The sequence below is a fragment of the Populus nigra genome, chromosome 18 (assembly GCF_951802175.1).
Source record: "Populus nigra chromosome 18, ddPopNigr1.1, whole genome shotgun sequence".
Classification (NCBI taxonomy): Eukaryota; Viridiplantae; Streptophyta; class Magnoliopsida; order Malpighiales; family Salicaceae; genus Populus; species Populus nigra.
The window spans coordinates 13439900-13459072 of record NC_084869.1 but is presented as its reverse complement, the minus strand read 5'-3'; the positions used below and the strand labels follow the sequence as shown (position 1 = coordinate 13459072).

At 35.2% G+C, this 19173-nt stretch overlaps 1 pseudogene; it reads right to left on the bottom strand.

Moving 5' to 3' along the window:
* Positions 1-4387: 4387 nt before the first annotated feature.
* LOC133678353 (protein HOTHEAD-like) lies at positions 4388-18464 on the bottom strand (annotated as a pseudogene).
* Between the last annotated feature and the right edge of the window lie 709 nt (positions 18465-19173).

Below are 19173 nucleotides of genomic sequence, written 5' to 3'. Positions count from 1 at the left end.
ATGATAACAAGGAGATTGATGGGAAGATTGTAGCCCAAGAAAAGGCTGAACCCAGAAAAGAAAAAGAGAAGAATGGTGAGTTTGTGAAGGACTTAGAGGACAAAAGGAGAGACCTCAACAACAAGAAGAAAGTGAAGAATCACAAGATTGATTTGAAAGAAAAAGAAGAGGCTGGGATCTCGGCGGAGACCAAAAGGAGTGACGCTGGCAACAAGAGGCTTGTCGAGAAGACGAAGCTCAAGAAGGGCAATAAAAAGGAAAAGGAGGAAGTTGAAGGGTCATCAGGAGTAGTGAAAGGCTTATTCCTGGTCTTGCGTAAGGCTGTGACTGTGGGAGTTTTCATGGCTTTAGGTGCAGTGATGTATAGGGTTTTTGGTTTATTGCTTTAATTACCTATCTTAGAATTTAATTTTGGGATTATAATTTCACAAATCTAGTATCTGTTGTTAAATTTTAATATCTTGCATGAATTAATTTTTTATTTCCTTCTACATATCTTGAACAAGCAGGAAGATATATATATATATATATATATAATAGTTTAAGCAAAAACAGTCACAGGGAAACTCTCCTTTGGCAAGCCTATATTGGGATCAATATTCTCTGATACCCTCTCAGCTTGAAGCTACAGGCACCATTAGTACTGTCTGCCAAGGAAGAGAGGTGCCCTGCCAACTGGTTTGCTAGAGAATTGATGTTTAAGGACAATATTAGGGTTTTGCTGATTGCGTCAACAAGCTTCATAAACACTCGGATGGGTTGCTGAAGATGGAATAAACTCTTGAAGTAATGGCGTATGCTATGAATAGTGCTATGGCTATCCGTTTCCCATGGCTACCCCCGCGCCCCCCAGTAAAGGAGCTGCTTCTTCATGTTATTAAGACATATTCTGTTATTTTCATTGCTTTTTATCTTGGTTACAACCTTATAAACCTATTGATTAATAAAATTAAGTTCCTTAGCAATGCTAATTAGGGAAATATTTACAATTAGTATTTACCTTCCAAGCATCATGGCGAGTGGATAAATGTTGAACCATCAGTAACCTTAAGGCCATCCACATCAAGAGCCTTGTAATCATGATCAACAATCTTCCCAACTTGACAGTATGGCCATGACAGTGTCTGTTCCAAGGACTTGGTCTCTGGTTCAGAGGGAGCCTCGCAGTCAAGTCAAGGAGAGCTTCCACTGGCATATTTCAAGAGTTCTCTGGAAATAGCAACATTTATGATGGTTATCATGCCTTGAACACGCATTTTTAGGCCTTCGGGTTCCTCGAAGTAGATAAATGTGACAGAAGGGTTTGTCGTTAGGATTCGTGGTCCAGAGCTTGAGTTCGCCGGTTGAGAGTGGACCGATTACCTTCTCTAGAATAGTTCCACTCTGTTTGGATGGATTGGCAAGGGAAAGTGAAGTAGCAACAGCTCTAGACATTGCTTCTGGTGTCACTGCAGAGGGCTGTCCTGTTTTGTGTGACCAAAACCCTGATGAGAGTACGCAGAACTAAGAGTGTAAAAACATAATTGATTTGGCTGTCACCGTGCAATCTTTGACCATGTATGTACGTGCAGATCATTGATGAATTTAGATTTCCACTAGAGATTAGGTTATGACCAGTTTTTAAATTTATTTTCTTATGGGCCAAACTTTATAAGCTATAAACCTGATGTAAGTTAACTCATAGCCTTCAAGAGATCTCTGAGTCGTAACTGGAATAGAGCTTGTACCACTGGATGTTCAATTTAGTTGCCAGAACTAGCAATGTCCACAACTTGGATGAGTGAGACCTCAACTGAGATAGGGGAGGGAATGGATAGTACATTCATTGGATTATCAGTCATCCCTCGGCCAACCATGAGCTGGTCTACCCACTAGGATGCCATGGTCCTGAAGATGAGAGCCAGTTCCATTTCCACCCAGCATCAGTAGTGGGCTTCCTAGTGCCCCAGCTGATAAGATGTAATTTGCAACAAATTCGCCTCAACTGTTTTTTGATAATAGACATTTTGGACATCATGCTTGTGCACTTCGTATGGTCTTTTTCTCTGTTTTTGATTTGCATGGTGATGATGGAACCTGGATACAGAAGAAGGAAAAATAACTAATGACAACTTTAGAAACATGCATGCTGTGAATTCAAGAAATTTTACAAATTGTTGGATCATGTTATGAGCTATACAATTGATATGAATTATTTCAAAAAATTATGGAATTTTAGTCAAAAGGTCTTGGTGATAAATTGGAAGATATGTCAAAATCTCAGTAGTATACAACAGGAAGAGCAGAGATATTTCCTTCAGCAAGTCTACTTTTGTGTCCTTTAAGAAATCAGTAATCTAATTTGCCTAGTAGAATGCTCAAAGATTTAGTGCCTTGTAAGATGGAAATGTAGAATGGTTTTAATCAATTTGAGGTGGCTTTGTTTCTCATTAGTTTAAAGACTGTGAGATGGCCATCTTGCTGAATACGTTTTGTAGCTAGCTTGACTGCTTTAATGGCTTAATCTGTCGTGACTGAAGCTTTGCCAGCTTGAAATTTGATAGATGACTACTTAAAAGCCATGAAGAAGAAAAGCTGTCCTCATCAAGATAAAAAAAAATAAAAAGAGGCTGTAGCTTCAAGATTACGAGTAAGAAAGCTTAGAAAGAACAACACATCCAGTATTAGCAAGCCATCCTCGAAATCAACCCGCATTTTGGAGCAGGGCAAAGATCAAAATTTTCTGTGGCAAATTCATCTTAACAGTTAGAATAGGGGAAATGATGTGGTTCCTATTCAAATGATCTTTAGGTGTTTTTCTTGATTTTGCTAACTTCAATTAGTAGTGATTTCGTGTACTTGTATCGATTTTAGTTTCGAAATATTTTCATAATCTTTTTTTTAGAAATATTTATTTCCTTCTACATGTGTTTTGCTGTGATTTTTACTCCTTGATCGGATGCTCAAACCAATAGTATTTTCAGACCATTTTAAGTCCTAATGTATGCTTCACTTTAATCTTCTGAGTTTTCATTTTATACTATAATAACTCCAACTAGTACACAACCTAAGACTCTCAAACCTATGGATCTGTCGTAGTTGATTTTGTCTGTTTTCGTCGATACATTGCTTATAGGAGTTACAAAAAAAGCTTTTGAAACCAACTGAAAGGAAATGAGGAGAAGAAATTTATCACCTTTTGCAGAGGTAGGCAGCAGAGCAATGGTCTGCTACGATGGCATTTTCTTGAGTACGTTAGTTTAAGCTAAAACAGTCACAGGGCAACTCTCCTTTGGCAAGCCACCGAGATCAAATTCTGCAATGTTTGCAACAATCACCATTGCTTGCCAAGTAAGAGGTACCCTACAACTGGTTTGCTTATCAAATTATGATACCTCTATCTTGCTGCTTCTGGTTTTTGCAGATTCCCCGACTAAGCTTTATAAACACTTTGATGGGTCACTAACTTTGGCATAAACCATTGAAGTAATGGGATATGCCATGGATAATGCTGTGGATATCCTTCTCAAGAGGTTAGGGAGGGTATATCTGGCAGACATCTTTCTCCACATCCGTGTCTTGAAAAGGCTATTTGTGATAAAATATGAGAGATTCTTTCTCTTTTTGTCCCTTGATTGGAAGCTAGAAAAGGCAAAGAAAAAGGAAGGGCAGTTGAGAGGAGAATCAGGAGGTGCTCCTTCATGCTATGAAGATGAACAAGTCATAAGAACCTTATGCTTAGGCCGTAATATTCTCTTTCTTTTCATTTGCTTTATTGTGCTGGCCTTTCGGTGTACGGAAGTTCAAATAGGTTAGTGTTTGCGTAACTTTCTTAGCTCTTGCAAGCAAAGTCATTCCCCTCTGAATTTCAATTGGCATTCAGCTTCAGACAAGGTTGATTTCCTTCGCATTTTACCTTTGTATACAATCTTACAATTCAATTTGTCTACGTTACTTGGTTAGTCATAAACCTATAATCATTGTACAGACTTTTTTTCAATCTTGTATCCAACAAGATATTGGTCCAGAAGAAAAGCTAATTTTGTTTCAAGAAAATTTCTCCACATTTTACTTGTCGGATCAAGAAACAGTTATTGCCTTTATGTTTCAAGAAAAGTGTAAAAGATACTACTGATAGGAGACCACAAGGTGATCTTATTCGTCTACTGTTGCGAAGATCATACATGATGGATTGATTATATTGCTTAAAATCATATGTACAGGAGCAGTTGTCTAAATAATTTGCACATTAAAAGAAAATCGTACATTAATTTTCCCAAAATTTCAAGTGATAAAGCCCAGTCGTATGTATTTTCAGTATCTATACATGTCGACACTGAAAATTACCGAACGCGTAGCACACATATGACTGATGATGATTTTCAAAAGCATAGGAAGAACTCATTGTCTACTTCCTCCCTGGCACAAGTCTCTCATACAGAATCCTCCTCCCCATATATCTGCATCACATAATTAAATAAATACAACAGTGAATAGCATTCTCCTTTGGCAGTGCTAATTAAGAACAAAGTTGCTGCAATTGAATGTTAGTATGTTACCTTCCTAGCATCATAACAGTAGCTTGAGGATTGGTCCCAGGTGAATCAATGAAAGTGGAACCATCAATAACCCTTAGTTTATCCACGCCGAGGACTTTGTAATCATTGTCGACAACCTTGCGGAATTGGCAGCCTCCATGGTAATGCCATATGGTCATGACAGTATCTGTGCAAAATTGTTCCAAGGAAATTGCTGTACTAAAATGTCTTGGTCTCAGGTTGACAGGCAAATTCACCATCAAGTCAATGAGAGCTTGCACCGGCATATCTTTGTGTCGGAATTCTGAAAATGCTCTTGAATTTACTACTTCTATAATTGTTCTCATGCCTTGAACGCACCTGTTCAAGTCCTCTGGTTCTTTGAAGTAGTTAAACTTGACAGAAGGGTTATCATGCGGGTTTGTAGTCCTGAGCTTGAGCTCACCTGTGGAGACTGGACCGATTACCTTCTCAAGAATTACTCCACCCTGTAGAGTTTCAGTCACAAGGGAATTTAAGGTTTCAATAGCTCTATACATGGCTTCTGCTGTCATTGCAGAGGGCTGACCTGTCTGCACATGGGACCAAGTGAAGTTGTTAGTAGAAGAAAAAACACAGAAGCATTGTTAAGCAAAGCTTAGTTAATTACCCCATTTAAATGCAGCTCATATTTCCTAATAAACTGGTGAACCCAAGAGTAAGCAAAGCTCAAACCACTAGCTGTTTCAATAAAGCTGTCAAACTTGGTGATACCCACAACTTGGATGAGTGAGACTTCAACTGGGAGAGGGGAAGGGATGAACAAAAGATTCATTGGATTATCAGCCATCCCTTGACCAACCATGGGCTGATCCACCACTACTGAGATGCCATGAGCTTGAAGATGGTTAGCAGGTCCAATACCACTTAGCATCAATAGTTGGGGACTTCCTATTGCACCTGCAGATATGATTATCTCATTCTTGGAGCTCCTCCCCAAGTATGCCCAGTGCTTGAGGCCTGATGAATCTTCAAAAACCACGCCATATGCTCTAGGTCTTGACCATGGTATTCCTGCATTAGCAATGTTCAATTACATTACAATGGAATTTAATACTATGAAATTAGATTAGCAATGTAACATGCCAACGAATTTTATGGTTTTGTTTCACCTGTTTATGTAAATAAGATCTTGTGAACGGTAGCATGCAAATAAACTGAAATATTCCTTGGCTCAGCATACTCTAACAAATCAGCAGCAGTGTGTCTATGACCATACTTGTCAAAAATCGACCCTCCAACTTTAGTCCCATGAATATGATCATATGTAAATCCATTGTAAGGCAACACTCCAACTTCTATCAACCCATCTCTAACAGCTGATTGCCATTGCAACATTGGTGGCTCGAAGGCTACCTTGTTCTCAACCCATGCATAAGACTCATCAACGAATTCTGGATTCCAACCAGCTTTCCTCACAAAATCAACACTCGCGTGAGTGTAAAATCCTGCATTCAAGGCGCTTCCACCACCTAAGACGCGCGCGCGAGCATTATAGACTCCATCATCGGAGATGAATTGCTGGGAAGCCGAATTTGGAGAGGTATCGGAGAGCGAGTCTGAAAAGTTGGCTACGTTCATTATTTTAGGATTTCCATATGGAGAGCTGTAAAGCCATTTTACATTAGTTGGCATAATTGATGGGATTTGAGTGGGAGATGAGTTGTAATTGGTGGAGTATGAGTGGAGGATGAGTTGTTAGGCATATATTCCTCCTAAATTTATGACCATTATACCCTCACTCTTGCCTATAAATAGGCAATGCATTCAAGACTAAATGCACACCAAGATAGAGAAGAGAAGAGTAGAGTGAAGAGAGAGTAATCCCACAAAATTGTGAGGTATTTGTAAGAGAGTAAGTGAGGTGTTTTCTCCTAATAATAGAGAGATTCTTAGTTGTTCTCCTATTATTTGAGAGAGGTTGTAATTCCCACATTACTTAGTAAAATCCTTCTATACTTGCCTGTGGACGTAGCCCAATTGGGTGAACCACGTAAATTCTTGTGTCTCATTTCTCATTTTATCTTATTCCTTGCTTTTTGTCTTGTCGGGTTTGCATGCCAGTATCCTAACAGTGGTATCAGAGCCTTCTTGGTTGGTGTTGTTAATACACAAAAGTTATTCGTGTATACAGTTACTATTCACGTCTACGGCACTATTCACCTATACGGCACTATTCACCCATACGGTACTGTTCACATAAGTTACTGTTGGCGTATATAGAAAGTCAGTGCGGTGATTAAATACAGTCTAGGAAGTTCTGTCTAAGGAGATTGGGTTTTAAGCGGGACCGTTTGTGACCCCTCCAATCTTTCCTGGGAACTTACTTAGTGAAGTATTATTCACACGATACTATTTCTGTATACGTTACAGTTCTGTGAAACGGTGATAGCTGAATAGATCACGGTGAATAAAATGGCAGCAAAGTACGAGATTGAAAGGTTTAATGGGAGCAATTTCTCACTCTGGAAAATGAGAATCAAGGCAATCTTAAGGAAAGACAATTGCTTGGCAGCAATTGGGGATCGACCCGCGGAGATCACTGATAATGCAAAATGGAATGAGATGGATGGCAATAGCTAACATACATTTAGCATTAGCCGATGAAGTATTATCAAGTGTGGCGGAGAAGAAAACAGCTAAGGAGATATGGGAGACTCTAACAAAGCTATATGAGTCCAAGTCTTTGCACAATAAGATTTTCTTAAAGCGGAGACTTTATACCCTTCGAATGGCAGAAACCACGACGGTGACTGACCACATCAACACAATAAGGACTCTATTTTCTCAACTCACTACGTTGGGTCAACAAATAGAGGAAAGTGAACGTGCAGAGCTTCTACTTCAAAGTCTTCCAGATTCGTATGATCAGCTCATTATCAACTTGACCAATAATATCCTCACAGACTATTTAGTCTTTGATGATGTTGCAGCCGCCATCTTGGAAGAAGAAAATAGGCGCAAAAATAAAGGAGACAGAAATAGTTCAAACCAAGCAGAGGCATTGTTGGTGTCAAGAGGGAGATCAACGGAGCGTGGCTCTAGTGGGAGTCAAAGGCAAGGGAGGTCCAAATCAAGAAGTAAGAAGACTGTGAAATGCTACAACTGTGGCAGAAAAGGGCACTTCAAAAAGGATTGTTGGTTTAAAAGGGGTATAGAGAATACTGTAGAGTCATCAAAACCTCAAGGATGTGTCGCAAGCACCTCAGAAGATGGAGAGGTTTTATATAGTGAAGCAGCGACAGTCTCTACAGATAGAGAAGAGCTCACTGAGGTCTGGCTAATGGATTCAGGAGCAACATGGCATATGACTCCTAATCGAGATTGGTTCCATACATATGAACCCATCTCTGGAGGCAAAGTGTTCATGGGTGATAATCATGCTTTGGAGATTGCTGGCATTGGCACCATCAAATTGAAGATGTATGATGGCTTAATTCGTACTATTTCAGGAGTGCGGCATGTGAAAGACTTGAAGAAGAATCTTTTGTCTGTAGGACAATTTGATAGTCTTGGCTGTAAGATCCGAACAGACAATGGAATAATGAAAATTGTCAAAGGAGCGCTGGTGGTTTTAAAGGCGAGAAAGACAGTTGCAAACATGTTTGTATTAATGGGAGAAACACATCATGGGGCAGAAGTGTCAATCGCATCAGCCAGTCCTGCAGAAGAGAAGACGATGATGTGGCATCAAAAACTAGGCCACATGTCAGAGAAAGGTTTAAAGGTTCTCTCTGATCAGAAGTTACTCCCTGGGCTTACAAAGGTTACTTTACCTTTTTGTGAGCACTGTGTTACAAGTAAACAGCACAGGTTGAAGTTTGACACATCAACAACTAAGAGCAAATGCATCTTAGACCTGATTCACTCTGATGTTTGGCAAGCACCGGTTGTATCCTTGGGAGGAGCAAGATACTTTGTATCATTCATAGATGACTTTTCCAGGAGATGTTGGGTGTATCCAATTAGAAGGAAGGCAGATGTGTTCGCAGTCTTTAAAACTTTCAAAGCGCGGGTGGAACTTGAATCTGAAAAGAAGATCAAGTGTTTGAGGACTGACAATGGAGGAGAATATACCAGTGATGAATTTGATAACTTCTGTCAACATGAAGGTATCAAAAGGCAGTTCACAACGGCATACACTCCACAACAAAATGGAGTGGCAGAGCGGATGAACAGAACTCTATTAGAAAGAACAAGAGCAATGTTGAAGGCTGCAGGTCTAGAAAAGTCATTTTGGGCAGAAGCAGTCAATACCGCCTGTTATGTGATAAATCGATCTCCATCAACTGCAATTGAGCTGAAGACACCAATGGAGATGTGGACTGGAAAACCAGCGGATTATTCTCGATTGCATATATTTGGAAGTCCTGTGTACGTGATGTACAATACTCAAGAAGTCAGCAAGCTGGATTCAAAATCCAGAAAATGTATATTCTTGGGATATGCTGATGGAGTGAAGGGGTATCGTTTGTGGGATCCCACTGCCCACAAAGTAGTCATCAGCAGGGATGTCATATTTGCAGAAAGTAAAATGCAAATGGAAGAACATAATAGCATTCTAAAGGAGACTACAGCAGTCCAGATTGAAAATACTCAGAATCATACTTCTTCTGAAGCTGTACCAGAGCATGAAGAGCAAGAACAAATAGAGACTGAAACTCCTGAAATTCGGCGGTCGACTCGTGAAAGAAGGCCACCGGCTTGGCACTCAGAATATGTTACTGAGAGTAACATTGCATACTTTCTTCTAACAGAGGATGGAGAGCCTTCAACTTTCCACGAGGCTATCAAAAGCACAGATGTATCTATGTGGATGACAGCAATGCAAGAGGAGATTGAAGCTCTACACAAGAATAACACTTGGGATCTTGTTCCGCTACCACAAGGAAGAAAGGCCATTGGCAACAAATGGGTTTACAAAATAAAGCGTGATGGCAATGATCAAGTGGAGCGGTATCGTGCAAGATTGGTGGTGAAAGGATATGCTCAGAAAGAAGGAATAGACTTCAATGAGATATTTTCTCCGGTGGTACGACTTACTACAATCAGAGTAGTCTTGGCAATGTGTGCTATATTTGATCTTCACTTAGAGCAGTTAGATGTGAAAACTGCATTTCTTCATGGAGAACTTGAAGAAGAAATTTATATGCTCCAACCAGAGGGTTTTGCTGAAACAGGCAAGGAGAACTTGGTTTGCAGGTTGAACAAATCTCTATACGGTCTCAAACAGGCGCGGAGGTGTTGGTACAAGAGATTTGATTCCTTCATAATTAGCCTTGGGTACAACAGACTCAGTTCAGACCATTGTACGTATTACAAGAGGTTTGAAGAAGATTTCATCATTTTGTTGTTGTACGTGGATGACATGTTGGTGATAGGCCCCAACAAAGATCGAGTCCAAGAATTGAAGGCACAGTTGGCTAGGGAGTTTGATATGAAGGACTTGGGACCAGCAAACAAGATTCTAGGGATGCAAATTCACCGAGACAGAAGTAAGAGGAAGATTTGGCTTTCTCAGAAGAATTATTTGAAGAAGATCTTGCGACGCTTCAACATGCAAGATTGTAAGCCAATTTCCACCCCACTTCCTGTTAACTTCAAATTATCCTCAAGTATGTCTCCTAGCAATGAAGCAGAGAGGATGGAGATGTCTCGAGTACCGTATGCATCAGCAGTGGGAAGTTTAATGTTTGCCATGATATGTACAAGACCAGACATTGCACAAGCAGTTGGAGCAGCTAGTCGATACATGGCAAATCCTGGTAGAGAGCATTGGAATACTATTAAGAGGATCTTGAGATACATCAAAGGTACCTCAAATGCTGCATTATGTTATGGAGGATCAGAATTTACTGTCAGAGGTTATGTTGACTCAGATTTTGCTGGTGACCTTGAGAAAAGAAAATCCACTACAGGCTATGTGTTCATAATTGCAGGAGGAGCTGTGAGCTGGGTCTCTAAACTTCAGACTGTTGTAGCATTGTCCACAACAGAAGCTGAGTACATGGCAGCTACACAAGCTTGTAAAGAAGCAATATGGATGAAGAAACTTATGGAGGAGCTCGGGCACAAACAAGAGAAGATTCTTTTGTATTGTGATAGTCAAAGTGCCTTGCATATTGCAAGGAATCCAGCATTTCATTCAAGAACAAAACACATAGATGTTCAATATCACTTTGTTCGCGAAGTGGTGGAAGATGGAAGTGTGGATTTTCAGAAGGTTCACACAAAGGAAAACCCAGCAGATGCTTTGACTAAACCGGTCAACACTGATAAGTATATATGGTGTAGATCCTCTTATGGCCTAGCAGAAACGTAAGCAGCATGAAGATGGCAAGTATAGAAAGGATAGAAGAAGAATCACAGATAATCAAGTGTGAAGACTTGATTAAATCATCAAAGTCTTCAAGTGGGAGAATGTAAAGCCATTTTACATTAGTTGGCATAATTGATGGGATTTGAGTGGGAGATGAGTTGTAATTGGTGGAGTATGAGTGGAGGATGAGTTGTTAGGCATATATTCCTCCTAAATTTATGACCATTATACCCTCACTCTTGCCTATAAATAGGCAATGCATTCAAGCCTAAATGCACACCAAGATAGAGAAGAGAAGAGTAGAGTGAAGAGAGAGTAATCCCACAAAATTGTGAGGTATTTGTAAGAGAGTAAGTGAGGTGTTTTCTCCTAATAATAGAGAGATTCTTAGTTGTTCTCCTATTATTTGAGAGAGGTTGTAATTCCCACATTACTTAGTAAAATCCTTCTATACTTGCCTGTGGACGTAGCCCAATTGGGTGAACCACGTAAATTCTTGTGTGTCTCATTTCTCATTTTATCTTATTCCTTGCCTTTTGTCTTGTCGGGTTTGCATGCCAGTATCCTAACAAGAGCCACCTCTTTCGAGGACTAGAACGCTCGCACCTTGTGAGAGCGTTGCAGCTAGTGGACAACCTGAGGTTCCTCCACCTATGACTATGTAATCGTAGTATAAAACATGGGGTGCTGAGGTTGCTTCATGAACAAATGTGTAATATGGGGCTGCAAAACATTCGTCACAATACATCTTGACATGATTAGAAGGCCATGTAGAAACCAAGAATTGAACTAGAACGCAATAAAAATGTGACAACTTCATACCTTTCTCCGAATGACAGAAGCTGCGAAACATGGAAAATCCTGCGAGAGCAATCACAATAAATTCCCAGGAGTACCACAAATCCATATATATTCTGTCAAATCTTAACTATCAAGTCCGTAAAAAGCTGTGAGCTATAAGAAATCTTTTTAGTTTACACCACCAAAGCAAGACCTACTCTACCTTTAAATAAGCTTAGAATTTACTAGCATGATGTAAATGGCTTAACATTCTTTCGTTGCAAAGATTTCCACTTTCTGCCGTGTGAAAGACATAAAGTTCTAGTTCAACAACATAAATTTGATCTCACTTATTCATCTAAAGAATGAGTGTCCTTGTACTTCGTTGCAATGCTTGACGTGTGAAAAATTAAGGCAGCTAGCTTCTAGTCCTTCTCCTTGAGGCAATCACAGAAGAGAAAAGAGCTTTAAAAGTTAGACATTATCAATGCTAAGAACCTTCAAGATCACATTTTTGAAGTAAAAACAATGAAGGCATTAAAAATCTACAAATCACTGGATTAATATAGTATGGTTTGGTGGCAATTTGGTATCTCTATTGACTCAAATTCATGTGAGCAATAACTTCATCTGCCTACCACATGCTACTTACTATACCTTGATCTATTGAATTAATGTGATGGTGAGAATAAAAATTTATTCCTTCACCATTTTGGTGAGAATTACAAATGCTGAATCTGAATCCAAGATGCAATGAAAATTTTGGAATAATGGAGACATTTTCTTAGGATCTTAGAGTCTAATTCATTCAAATGTCATCTCATTAGTTAGGAATTTTGTCAAAAATGTAGAAAGCTAACAAAAATTAAAAAACCAAGATGGAAAATGAAGAATGGTTTTAGGTTAAACTATTAATTTGCCCTTATAGATTCATCCATTTTCCACTTAATTTCTACCCCATAGTATGAAACTCCAATTAGAAAAAATTCACTTTTGCCATTTATTATCCAAACTAATAACAAAAGGCTAACTTTTTTTTCATAATTTTATTTTGTTTTTCTACTTTGCATGAATGAACTTCATTACCAATTCTCCCTAATTAATTGTAGATATAATTATTAGAATGCCATGGAGCTAGTAAGAACTAATGAAATGAAAAGAAAATTAGTTGTTTTTAAAAGATGTCTACAAATGAAATGAAAATAAAACAACATTATTTAGGATTGCAAGCTATCTTCAAGATCTAAAATATTATTATTTTAATTTTTCTAAAAAGTTAAAACAATATTATTTTGAGAAATAATTTTTTTTAAATCAAATTTAATTTTACTTGAATTTTAATCAGGTAATAGATTCACCAGGTCAACTTCCAACAAATTTAACATAAAACTCATTTTAAATTAACAAGTCATCAAGAGTTGACTCATTAAGTTAAAACTGAGTTTTATAACAATTAATGATACAGATATAATGTAAAATGTTATTATTTTTTCTGCTATGATATTGGATTATTAATTAATATAGATATTTAAATAATCAACAATAATTACTGATAGTATTCTTTCATGAATAATTGACCAAAACAATTACCTATCAAATAAAAGATTATATTGAGGGAAAGATTCGATTAATTTTGGAATAGCACTCAATCCTAAATCCTATGTTTAGTAAGATTCTCTTTCATTAATTACAATGTAAATTTGTGTTTCATTTAAGTTTTAGATTTCAACTCAACTAAATTTTTTTATAATCACGGATAAGGATTATTTGGTGACCATCAATTAAACTTATTTACTTAAACTTTTTTGCTCGGGCAATAAATAAATATCCATATATATATACTTATTACTTAAACTTTTATGTTTAAAATTAAGAAATGTTTTCACAAAATATTTGGATTTGAAATCTTAAACTATGCTCCTAGTTAACTTCAGATTAATAACTATGTTTTTTTTTTTCTGTTCATGCCTGCGTTTTCTTATAAAAAAAACATTTCTTGGTTCTTTTATTTATTTTTTAACCAGCTTTGGATAGATGGACAAGCCAAGCCCCCTTGGTGGATCTCTGTGCAACCCGCCCCGCCCGCAACTTGGTTACGTGTTTCTCTAGTGGCTAGGGTCACAGGCTCAAGCCTTGAAGGCGGACTCTGCTTAAGAGGTAAGAGACACATATCTAGCTGACAGCTAAGCCCATTGTTTGGCTACGAACCTTGTCCAAGCTTAGGCCCAAGTTGATTTAGTTTAGGTTGTGTTTATTATTATTATTATTATTATTATAAAAAAAATGCTTCTTAATTTTCTTTCTTATTCCTAAGCTCTTAAGAATATAGTTTATATGGTCTTATAATAGAAGAGATGGAGACAAGAGTAATATATGAGACATGTCTTTCTATTTATTTTATTTTATTTTGAGTATAAAATTCATTTTAAAATTGTGTGAAAATATATTTTTTTATTAGATTTTTTTTATTTTTTTTATCTCTTCAATTAAATAAGTTTTTTTTATATTATTATTCTTGACTATTTTGTTTCACGACAATAACAAAACGCTAGCTAAGAATCAGGCAAGAGCTAAGAAACAATTGTTCAAAATGATGTAGAGGTAAGATAATTGATTGAGAGGGACTGAGATAAAGAGAGAGAGAATGAGAAAAATGAAGAGAGCTTGGGGCGACTGGGTTTCATCACGGTGAGAAGAAAGAAAACTTTTATATTTATACCCCTAGCTTTTTTAACTCGGTTTAGTTTAGTTTGAATCAGTTTGGTTTGAATTGGTTTAATTGGTTTCATCCATTTGATACCAAACTGAATTGGACTTTTTTTTTCTGATTGATTTATTTAATTTCTTTTCACAATTTAATTTTTTTAATTTTCTCAGTTTAATCAGTTTTCAAGATTATTAGCTTACCTCCCATGACACCATATCAATCTAGTCAGATCATTTGGATATAATCATCCTCTATTATGATATTGAATTATTGATCAAAAGAGACAATTTAATTTTTTTAATTTTCTCGGTTTAATCAGTTTTCGAGATTATTAGCTTACCTCCCATAACACCATATCAATCTAAGCAAATCATTTGGATATGATCATCCTCTGTTATGATACTGAATTATTGATCAAAAGAAACAGTTCAATAATCAACAATAATTATTGATGACATGCTAATCTTTGATGATATAATTATCTGATGAATCAATCACTATAACACTTACCTATAAAATCAAAGAAAATATTGTATTTAAGGAAACTCTCAATTAATTTCCGATTAGCACTCAATCCTAAATCCTAATGTTAGGTATAATTAATTCTCTTTCATTACATAGAATATTTGTATTGCATTTTGGTTTCACGTCTCCTCAAGTAATGGGATTAAGAAATTCTCGACTCATATTTGACTATTAATGTTATTAGATCCTACTTGATATAGGTTTAAAAATTCCTAGCAAAAATTAACTTAATCAAACTCGAGCAATTTAGATAACCCGATTAAATATTGATTTAACTTTTTAAAAAAAAATTAAATAATATTATTTTAATTTATCTAGGTTTACTCGATCGTGTAATCTATAACCCAGATTTCAAGTTGAGTTTAAAAAATTTATAAATTAAATATTAGAAATTTATAATTATTATATTTCATGATTGATAGGATAAATTAAGAATGAGTCTTTACTACTCGAACAATAAACTAATATTCACACTTCAAATCTTAAAATGATATAATTATAAAAAATATTCTCTCAAAATATTTGGATTCAATTTAGATAATGTAAGAAAGGTTATATTTCCTTATCATATAGAGTAAAGGGATGTTAGAAAATGTAGTAGTAGTTATTTTTCAAAGTACTTTTTACTAGGAAATACATCAAAATAATAGTTTTTTATTTTTTAAAAAAATTATTTTTGATATCAATACATCAAAACGATCTGGAAACACATAAAAAATATTAATTTAAAGCAAAAAAAATAAAAAAATTCATTTAAAAAAAAACTCTTTTAAAAAGACAAAAACAAACTATCATAAACGTTTATGGAAGCATATCTACCACACCAAATGCTAATTATTATGGCACGATTTGTTTTTTGGCGGCATAGATTACAAAGGGCATGCACAATAATAAAGGTATATATGGAATGCATCATGATGATCCCTGTGATTGGTGGGGTGTGCTGTGAGATTCAAAGAGGTCATAATCAACTTGAGCTAGCCCTAATCGATCAGCAGCAGCAGCATCTTTTGCTCCTTTTATAATATTGTTGTTCGATGCCACCACGTATCGTGACACTAAACAACCTAATTGGATAAGAGATATGAGATAGGCCACCCCCACCATTAAAATGTGATTCGTAGTTTTTTTCATTTTAATTAGAGAGATGAAGATTTAGTGGATCAACAATGACACATGCATCATCACATTTTGTGGCATAGGATTAATCAGCATTTTTATTTATTTATTTATTTATAGTCAAGTACTAGCATATATTTTCGTATCATTTTGACAAGAAATTTTATACTGATTGGGAAGTAATTAATTTATTTTAAGAAAATAAATAGATACAATCTTCTTCTTCTTTTTCATTTTCTGCTTGTGTCCTTCACGTACATGTTGCTTTATTTATTCGAAAAATATGTATGGGATTTGTTTTTCATGCTCTTTTTATATTTTTTTGTTTGTTTTTGGTTTATAGCTTTAAACCTTACTTTCAATGAGAAAACAAAATACTGAATCTAAATTCAGACAATATTATGATGGGTTGGAAAATATTTTAATAAGATTTTTTTTTCTTCCAAAATTTCTAGTTATAAAAACAACTAACATCATTTTATTCTTATTATTTATAGTTAAGAATTAACCTACTAAGTTAAGAAATATTATTGAAATTTAAATTGACTATAACGAAACTTATTAAAGAATTTTATTGAATTTTAAATTAACTACAATTAATCTTTTTCATTCATAATTTCTCTATGAGAAATATCTTTTCAAAATTTTTAATTATTAAAAAAACAGATTTTATTTTATTTTATTTTTTATCATTATTAATTAACCTATTAAGTTAAGGAATCCTATTAAAATTTAAAAATAATTTGTGTTTACAAGCTCCAAAGAAATAATTTGATGGGTATTGTAAAGGAAAATAATGTTTGCAATTGAAGCTTTCATGGTGGCAAGAGTCACGACAGCAGTAGGAGGGGCCGGAAGGTTGCACAACATTAATAGCAGGAGAAGAAGAGTTCAAAGTAAAGGGAGAAGAAAAAAAGTGAGGATTCACGACAGCAGCAGTAAAAGTTTCCAAAACAAAGGAAGAAGGAGAAGTTTGCACATTAAGCTAAGACAAAGAGTCCAATAGAGAGAAGGAAATAAATTTTTAAAGTGTAATGGTTAGAGAATAATATAAATTATATTCTGAAATCTTACCTAACAATTTAAGTTATTGGGTTAAGATGATTTTTTGACATGGTATCAGAGCTTTAATGACCAAGCAGTTACGAGTTTATATCTCGTCATCCCTTATTTATTTGATAAAAAATTAAGCACAAGATAATATGGGTCCATGCAAGTTTCAAGCTTGGATGACTTTCACTTAAAAGAGTATATTATAAAATAATATAAATCATATTTTGAAACCTCACCTAACAACTTAAGTTATTGGATCAAGATGGTTCTTTGATAATAATGACTCTAATATGAAGTTGAGAATAATAAAAAACTTAATATATTAGTTAATCAATTTTTTTATTTATATATAAAGGATAATGTATAATATTTTTATGTTGTAATCTTTATATTATATATTGTACATTTTTCTATATATATAAATAAATAATGTATATTATTACAGGCTTGTATATATATTTAGAAAAAGTTTATTATTCTTGTAATGTAATATCTACATTAATTTTATATATATATATATATATATATATAAATATTCTTTTAAAAAACAAGAAAACAAAATGTTCCTTCATCGTTTAAGTATATCGATGTGATCTGGTGAGCCAATTCCACATATCCCATTATTTGCACACAAAAAAATGTTTAAAAAACGCAAGAAGCTATAGAATTTGATAGCGCGCACACAGACAATGAATAGATTAGGACAATCCCAGATAAATTTGCTATAGCTGTGAATCATTTTATACAGAGAGTGTAGAGGATGCATGAGTAGTAGATGTATATCTCTCACATATATACACAGAAGGGGTATAATAAAATGAAATGGAACTACAAAAAGACCTTTCTCTAATCTCAAAAGGACATCGAGGACCCAATTGAAGCTTTGAACTTATTGAAAACTCTATGGTATATATATATATATATATAATTCTTTTCCTATTACAAAGTAAATAAAATTAAATAGAAATTAAAGCATGTGTGTAAGAAGTTTTTTAAAAAAACAAGCATGCTAATTAATTTGTATCTGTATTCCTATCAAGAAGCCATATCTCATCTCCAAGAACTACCTCTTCATCATCTTCCTTGACTTTGAACTGGTGATCTTGATAACAAGTCCAGGATAAACATCATCTGGGTCATGGATATGCGGGTTCTGCTCCACTATAAACGGGTCGTCGCACTTTTCACTGATGGTGTTGAGGGTCTCTCCTTCTCCGACAACATATATTTCATCACAGGGTCTGTCAAAAAAGTGGCTCCCCTTGACAGGCTCCTCTGTCATAGAACTCTCCCTAATAGACCCCAATAATATTAGGCCTAATAGGATCATAGCACAGTAACATGATGCTGCATCAGCTACTGCTAAAGAAATTCTCATGGTTTTCTTTGAAGAAGCGAAGTCCATGTTGATATAAAATGAAAGGGATAGATGGCCTTTGAGTCTTTCGATGAAATGGGGAAGGAGATGGTGTGTATAAGTGGATATGTAGTGCTTCGGTTATGTATGTATTTATATATCTGGTGAGGGCTTTAATGGTATATTTTGTTGGCCCCCCTAATATTAATTTTATCTTAGTTTGGTCCTACTATTTTCATTTCTCATCTTGCAACTTCTTAATTATTTTGTGATCACTTGATCCTTTATCTACAATAGATACCAACTAGGTTGCTTCCCGCTACGTTATGGATCGGACCAAATTGAACATAAAAAAAAATATTCAAGTTATAAAGAATTTTTTGGTATTATAATTAAACTTGATTGAGCGGATCAAACTTGAATCTTATCAGAATCTTCTCAATGTAAAAAAAATTAAAAAATCAAAAGAGAGAGACCAAGCACATGGTTCCAAAAGAAATTTGAAGGACTAATAAAATATAGTTTGATTTTGTTAAAAAATTTCAAGATAATATCCTTTTATTTTAATCATTAAGACAATAATATACTGGATATATCGATCATCATTAAGATGATATTTTTTTAATCATATTTTTAAAAAATATATATAAATATAGTATGAAAAATAAATGATATTTAAGATAAAATATTTTGTTATATATATATATGATCAAAGACCCATCACAGCTGTCTTTAATAACATTTGGTTAAAAATATC